The sequence below is a fragment of the Python bivittatus genome, unplaced genomic scaffold (assembly GCF_059951505.1).
Source record: "Python bivittatus isolate LINGU-HERP-01145 unplaced genomic scaffold, Pbiv_v1 ctg000850_np1212, whole genome shotgun sequence".
In the NCBI taxonomy this organism is placed as follows: Eukaryota; Metazoa; Chordata; class Lepidosauria; order Squamata; family Pythonidae; genus Python; species Python bivittatus.
Genome location: NW_028277112.1, coordinates 17378204 through 17385290, shown reverse-complemented (window position 1 = coordinate 17385290; position 7087 = coordinate 17378204). Strand labels below are relative to the sequence as shown.

The 7087-nt window shown below is 37.0% G+C and overlaps 1 protein-coding gene across 1 annotated transcript in view; it reads right to left on the bottom strand.

Moving 5' to 3' along the window:
* MACIR (macrophage immunometabolism regulator) overlaps positions 1–7087 on the bottom strand; it is a 146698-nt gene that overhangs the window by 25562 nt on the left and 114049 nt on the right. The window lies entirely within an intron of this gene.

The window sequence follows — 7087 nt, the reverse complement described above, 5'->3', positions numbered from 1 at the left end:
CTAGATTAAGAATTATTCTAAATATGTCATCAATATTACATTAATTGTATTAAGAGTTTAAATTGGGAGAGGTTTGGAATTAGCAAGTTGACTTTTGGCTTTTTTGTCCCCTGGAGCTCTTTAACAAAGTCTTCCTAAATCCTTCAGCTGTGTGACATCTATTAAAAAGAAGATTTTGCCTCCATAGAGAGTTCACTAACGAAGTTGTTCCCTGCATTTTCCTCGCTCAATACTTCTAGTCCAATTATATCAAATTGAAGTGAAATGTATTGCAGACTAACACTGAAACAAGAAAAGTGCAGGAGGTAGAACAAATGGCACATTCCAAGCTTTAACCAGCAGCTATGAACTTGGTTTCCTTTGTAGTACTGCAAGATGAAGAAGGCCCTCTGTGGAACTCAGGAAAAAAATGGAAATTTGGCTTACTATGATGGCTGCAAGTATCATTACCTTTTGTCACTGAGTAAGAGAGACATGGTCTTTTTGAGAAACTGGAGAGTGTAGCCTGCAGTTATTTCTATTTCTGTTTCTATTTTGATTGCCAATTTAGGACTTTTCTACCTAATCGCATGGGAGAGCTGAACATTCTTTTTAAAGTAATCTGGATACAAATTCTAATCAAACTACCTCCAAAGTTAGAATGGGTCAGACCATTTCCAGAAGTTCCATTTAAAACCCCATAACTAATCACATGGTTTCTCCATACCCATAACAAGTAGTTACAATCCCTTCCAATTTAGTTAGGCTCTTTGCAGTTTACGTTTATTACCCAAAATGTTCACTTTGTGGTATTATGTGTATTCTTTCTAAAACGCTGATATGCCATTCTTTTTTCTGACTTTCAACATTGGTCGCACCAGCCCATCTAGGACTGAGAAAATGTTACTGAAACTTGTCCCACCTGCCACTCTTCCGTCATTTTATTCTCGACCCTTTAAAGCAACAAGTGTATTTTGGCCTATGGCCCTTTAATTAGTTGTACTAATTCCATGGTCACAACCTCACAAAAGCAATCCTTTGCAGTGAAAGTTTATACTTGGTTGCTGGAAAGGAAGTCCTGTTAAGTTCAGTGAAACTTGTTTCCAGCCTTAACTACTTCCTTGGTTTGGTTTTTGGTGGTGGTGGTGGTGGGTTGTTGTTGTTTTTCCTTGTTATACCAAGGCAGGAATGTCCACCAGGGGTTAAAACCGACAAGATGGCAGATGGCCATGACCATCTTTTTTAGGGGCAGGGTTAGACCATGCCAGCTGGGGACTCCATCTTGACTTTTTTGATCGCTCCATGGATGCCCCAGTATTAAAAGCAAAAATCTACACAGTAGTAGTTAAGTATGAATTGGCTGCTTCTTAATATGCAGTCTGTTTAAATGTTTCTGGAAAAAAATCCTTTTGATCTAATTTTCAAACATTGCAAGAAAAACTATTTTTCTTTTCTTCTGAATCTGCTTATACTTGTGAAGGACAAAGAAAGTAGGTATTAGTAGGCTGATTGAAGATAGGCCATTCTTGATAATCTCTGGAATTAAATGAATTAATCCGATTTTGAGTTTAAGGAACAGGAATAGAAATATAAAGAAGTAGAGCAAGCCAATCAGGCTTAATATGATTTGACTAGTCTTTTCTCTGTTTGAATGTAAAGTCTTCTTTTAACCTTTTCAGAAAAATAGGAAGATGATAGAATTTGCATAGGTGAGTTGCTTGCCCATTGCTTATTTTTGGGGGGAGGGGGTATAATTTAGACCAATAATAATAATAGCAATTATAATAATATACACCTTTACTCCTTTATCAATCAAAAAGCTACATAGTTGCCTGTATGTGTTGCTATTAATATTATGAACTGATAATACCGAAAAGAAAATAATAAATGAAAAAATAAGAGAAATGAGAGAGGTGAGGGTTTTGAACTGTATGTCCTGTTTTGTATTTTTTATGGTAGCCCAGGCAGTTATTTTGTTATTTCAAGTATGGTGATCAGAACACAGCTGTACTGTATATTCCAAATTAAATTGATGTTTAATGTTTACCCTTTATAAATACTTACATGAATCTATTCATTTTGTATGTTATTAACAAAATGCCAGCTACGTCTGCTATAATAGAATTTCAAAAGGTTTGTTCTGACAAAAAAAGAAATATTTCCCTCAAAATAGGCAAGATTCTTTATCTTAGCATTATTTGGGGTGATATGATTCTAAAGTTGGAATCTGTAAGACTCTACCTTATTGTAGATTAGGGGTATGGGCCTTTATTTTTTTACTTATGGGAGTATTATTTATGGGAGATCACTTATGGGAGAAATTACTTACAGGAGATTACATATCTCCCATACTACTCGACACTACTACTACTTCCCCCTACTACTACTCCCATATTACGTATGGGAGTATTACTTATGGAAGTAATTCGGTGGAATTGATTTCTGAATAGAGACAAAGTTTTATGCTATAGATCAAGTGAGTTGCTTAGAGTTTTTTTCAGATGGATGGATGGATGGATGGATGGATGGATGGATGGATGGATGGATGGATGGATGGATGGATAGATAGATAGATAGATAGATAGATAGATAGATAGGAATGTAATAAAAGGAATAGATAATTGGTAAAATTATGTGCAGCTTCCAAGCTTAAGGTGATTCCCTCTCCATTTTGGAATAGCAAGAAATCTTTGACCATTGAGCCATGACTGAGCTTATGTTGTATAATGAAGGAAAAATGCTTTACTAGCTTGATTTGTCCTGCTTAGCAAGGTCTCTGCATCACAACCCAGTCAACATGACATCAATAAAGAGACATATCAAATGGCTATGGATTTTTAGTGATACAGTTTGCAGCCAGTTATAGGCTTCTCTTCCTTGGGTGGCCTTTACTAAACTGAATATAACTCACAGTTCATCAGCTCATTTAGTTTCCTATTTCTCCCTCAAGGAGATTTTGTTTTTTGTTTGTTTTATTTGTTAAGCGATGTCAATATAAACTGATTATGCTATATTTCATTTTCATCTGACCTTGATGGCGTATGCATTTTTCTTGATGTACGTTAACAGTTCATTTAACATCAACAAAATCTCTAAAAACAAATGTTGAAAAGATAAAACCAGAAAATGCACATTGTTTCCGCTTTCATTTAACTTTTTTGATACATCCATGTGTTCACTCAATTTGATATACTTTGAACCTATAAAAATGCAGTGATAAATTCCACCAACTGGTTTTTGATTAAAGATCTTTTGCAACTGTAAGATTTTTATAGTTAACCTTCTTTGGTATGCTATATACCCCAATTAAAAAGTTATTTCCAGTGAAGTAAAGTAAAAGACATTTGGGGAAAGGGGTTAAAGTATTAGTGTGGCTCTTCAGTCTATAAGAATGATGAATTGCATTGTTATTTATATGGAGCTTTCAGAGTTGCCAATTTAAGTTGGTCTTTTTAAGATAGCTGTACATTCAGGACATATATATAGTCGTATGCTGTGAAACTGCTATTAAGATTTGTGGTGGTGTGTGGGGAAGCAGCAAACTGTCTTTTCATTATCTGACAGTTTAAAGTGTTCCATTTTTAAAAATAGAGATTTTCTAAGTGTCATGTCAACACACGACAGAACTAAAAACTTCCCATCAACACCTTTCAAAAAAAGATATCTTGTCTCCTCCATTGCTGTGATACACACACATTATTAAATATTTTCCCTAGCAGTACTATCAATTAACGTCTTTTCTATCTCAGATTTTAAAATTGCACTGCCAGCACATGACCCTAATAATCTCAAGCAATAGCCAGAACTGCAGTTGGCAAGCTCCTAAGCTTTGTATGATTTTAATCAGTAATTTTAAACACCATATTCAGCACTGTACAAACAGAAAGGTCAAAAAAGACAGTAAGAGCCCTGCTGGAATTATCAAGATTAGAAAAAAAAAGTAGGTTGTTCATGTGAGAGTAGTATTCATAAGCTCTCAAGGCCAGAGATGCCTGATCTGTGATCATTGCTGTCTAAAAATATCCTGAACAAAAGACTGAAGCACTGTGATTTTTTTCCTCGAGCTTTAACAGCTTCAGCTCAAATCCTGGCTTTGTTGTTAGAGTTCAACAACTTTCCAGTGACAAAGTTCGGAAATCAGACTTTTCCATTCTAGAGTTCAGGTACGCTCCATCACTCCCAGCCGTGGACATCTAGGCACCGTTCGTGTCTTGACTGTGAATGCAGGTCATTGATCCTTATGGAACAAATTGTATATTGCATCACTCTGATCTCATTCAGAAATGTGCTTTTATGTGTTTGTAGAATGTGGGAGCAGGATTAAATCTATTAAGTCCATTGCCAGGTCCTTTCCATATGGGGTACAAAGGACCTGGCACTCCTCTTACCAATTATACAGAGGTGTGATTTTGTATTTTATTATGTTTTTAAATCTGATTTCAACTGATTATAATCAGAATATCTAACTTTATTGGGAAAGAAGCATAGAGGAATTTAAATCAATAAATGAACTTGACTTTTTCCTGACCCAAATTAAAGCAACATGATTTCCCAACTTGATGATCTCCCAAAGTTCCAAGTTAGTTGTTAACTATGCTAATTGGGAATGCGGGCAGTTGTACTCCCAATGCATCTGGGATCTGCTGCTTTTCCAAGTAAGGTTTGATATAAATATATTGGGAATAAACTTAGGAAAACAATTGGTATGCATGGACATCAGTCACAGTTGTTCCATACAAAATAGTTAAGTAAGAAAGATGTTAAAAACAGCAACAGAAAACATTTACATGGAGTAATACACTCATTCCAGAACATAAAATCTAAGGTACCAGTTGCATTATTCATTGTTGAAACACTGGGGAAAAATGCTGCTACTTAAGGCAATTTATTGGGTCATGGACTGAATGATTTACACAACACTAAATGTTTTGCTAAAAATGTTATCTAACAGGGTTGTCCACAATGTGGGGGTGAAAGATGGTGGCCATGGTCATCTGATCAATGCCATACCCCTTTCTTACAGGCATTGCAATGACACAGATAAAAAGGTTGCATGGCTTTGATCATGTGATCATGGCCACCATCTTAATTTTTTTTTTTTAACTCCCTGTGGACACCTCTATAATTCAATCAATTTTTCAAGGGTATAATTGCTTCAGTTTGCACATGAGAATATTCCAGGGCTTAGATTTAATAAATATAAACTTATCAAAGAATACCCAAGAGTCAAGACAGGTTTCTTTGTAATGTCTCTTCTTCCTGGGCTTAATTCATGTTTTGCCAGTCATTGCGGTATTCCTTCTCCAAGGTCATCTCTGTGGTTCTCAACAAAATCTGGCTGATAGTTTCAGGCCTTACTGCAATTAAAATAAATCCAACCACAAAGTTTTAATAACAATGTTATGAACCAGTTTTGTTAGTGTGGGAAAGAGATCCAGCTCTAGACTCCTACTGTCCAGGATTCCACAAGGATTTCCACACTCTCCACTCTATTTAACATCTACATGAAACCACTGGGTGAGGTCATCTATCAGCACAGGGTTAAGTATCATGCATAGCTGATGATACGTAGCTATAAATTGCTACCCCAAGCAGACCAAGCAATCCCATCAAGGTTCTTTCCCAATGTTTGGAGGATGTGGGGTTGTCTCAATCCAAACAACACCAAGTGGCTGTGAGTTTTAGGACATTCTGGATCTGGGGATTTTCCAACTTTGATTTTGGATGGGATTGCACTTTCCCAGACAGAACCGATGCACAATTTGGGGTTCTTCTTGGACTGATGGCTCCTGCTTAAAGAGCAGGTGATAGTCATGTCCAGAAAGGCCTTTGCACAACCATCTTGTGTATCAATGGTGCCTGTTCCTGGATTGGGAGGCCCTGATCACAGTCACTCATGCCTTGGTCAGCTCCTTGGACTATTGCAGTGTGCTGTACATGGGCTGCCCTTGAATATGATCCAAAAGCTACAGTTGGTCTAGAAAGCAGCAGTGCGAGTAGTTATGAGCATAGCATTTCATTCCACAGAGCTGGGTTATTTGCAGGACTGCTTATCTCCAATTGTGTCTGCCCACCCCATGAAATCTGATAAGAGTGGGCAGACACTCTTTGGCTTCCCTCTATGAACAATGTCATCTAAGGGGACCCAAGAGGGATGCCTTCTCTGCCATGGTGCCTTCCCTTTGGAACGGTGTTCCCCTGAGAATCAGATGGCTTTGACCCTGTTGGCCTTCCATAAAGGGTCAAAGCCTTTCTTTAAAAACTGGCTTTTCCCCTGACACTGGGCCAGGAGATTGGATGAACCATCTGGTAAACAGGTTGGGAAATAAGGAATATACTGTGTTTTGGCCATGTTTTGTGTTGTTTTACATTGAGCCGTGCACTTTTTATGTTTGCTATCTACCTTTTATTGTAAATTAATATTTTGTTAACTGCCCAGAGTCACAATTTATTAGTGGGGTGGCCATATTAATTAATTGATTACATAAATACACCAAAAAAAATTGAACTACTTCTGCTAATGAGGCTCCAGGCTTAAACAGCAAATGTGTGCAGATCTGTGAATCAAAGGTAACAAAATTTGATTTGAATTTTAGATTCAAGATTTAAAGACAGCAATCCTGCATTTAAACTGATTTGAGACTCAGGAGTCTGTTAACTATAATGGAGAAGCATCAAAAGCCTGCAACTATTGCTTCTTTTCTCCTCTTTTTTGCTAAATGGGATAAAAATGGCAGCAATAGTGGCAAAAATGGCAATCCTTTAGAAGATATGAACCCTGCAAAATATTGCAGAATATAAGGCAGAGATATTGGGGGGAGGAAAAAAGAACATAGCACCCTTCAAATTGTCCAACCAAGAGTTTATTGAGACGGTGCATGGACCGAATCCTCTTTATTAAACTTTTGAAGGGCCATTCCCATCTTGCTGTTTCAGAAGGCATTTGGGGTCCAAAGGAAGCTCATTCTACCCCAAAATGTAGGCACAGTAGACTGGATGCTGTTAGTTGTTCTGAAATTTATTTTTACTGATTAAATCCACACTCTGTACAACTTGGTTTGTTGTAAGCCTCTCCGAGTTTCCAGTTTATATATAAGCAAGAGTTAAC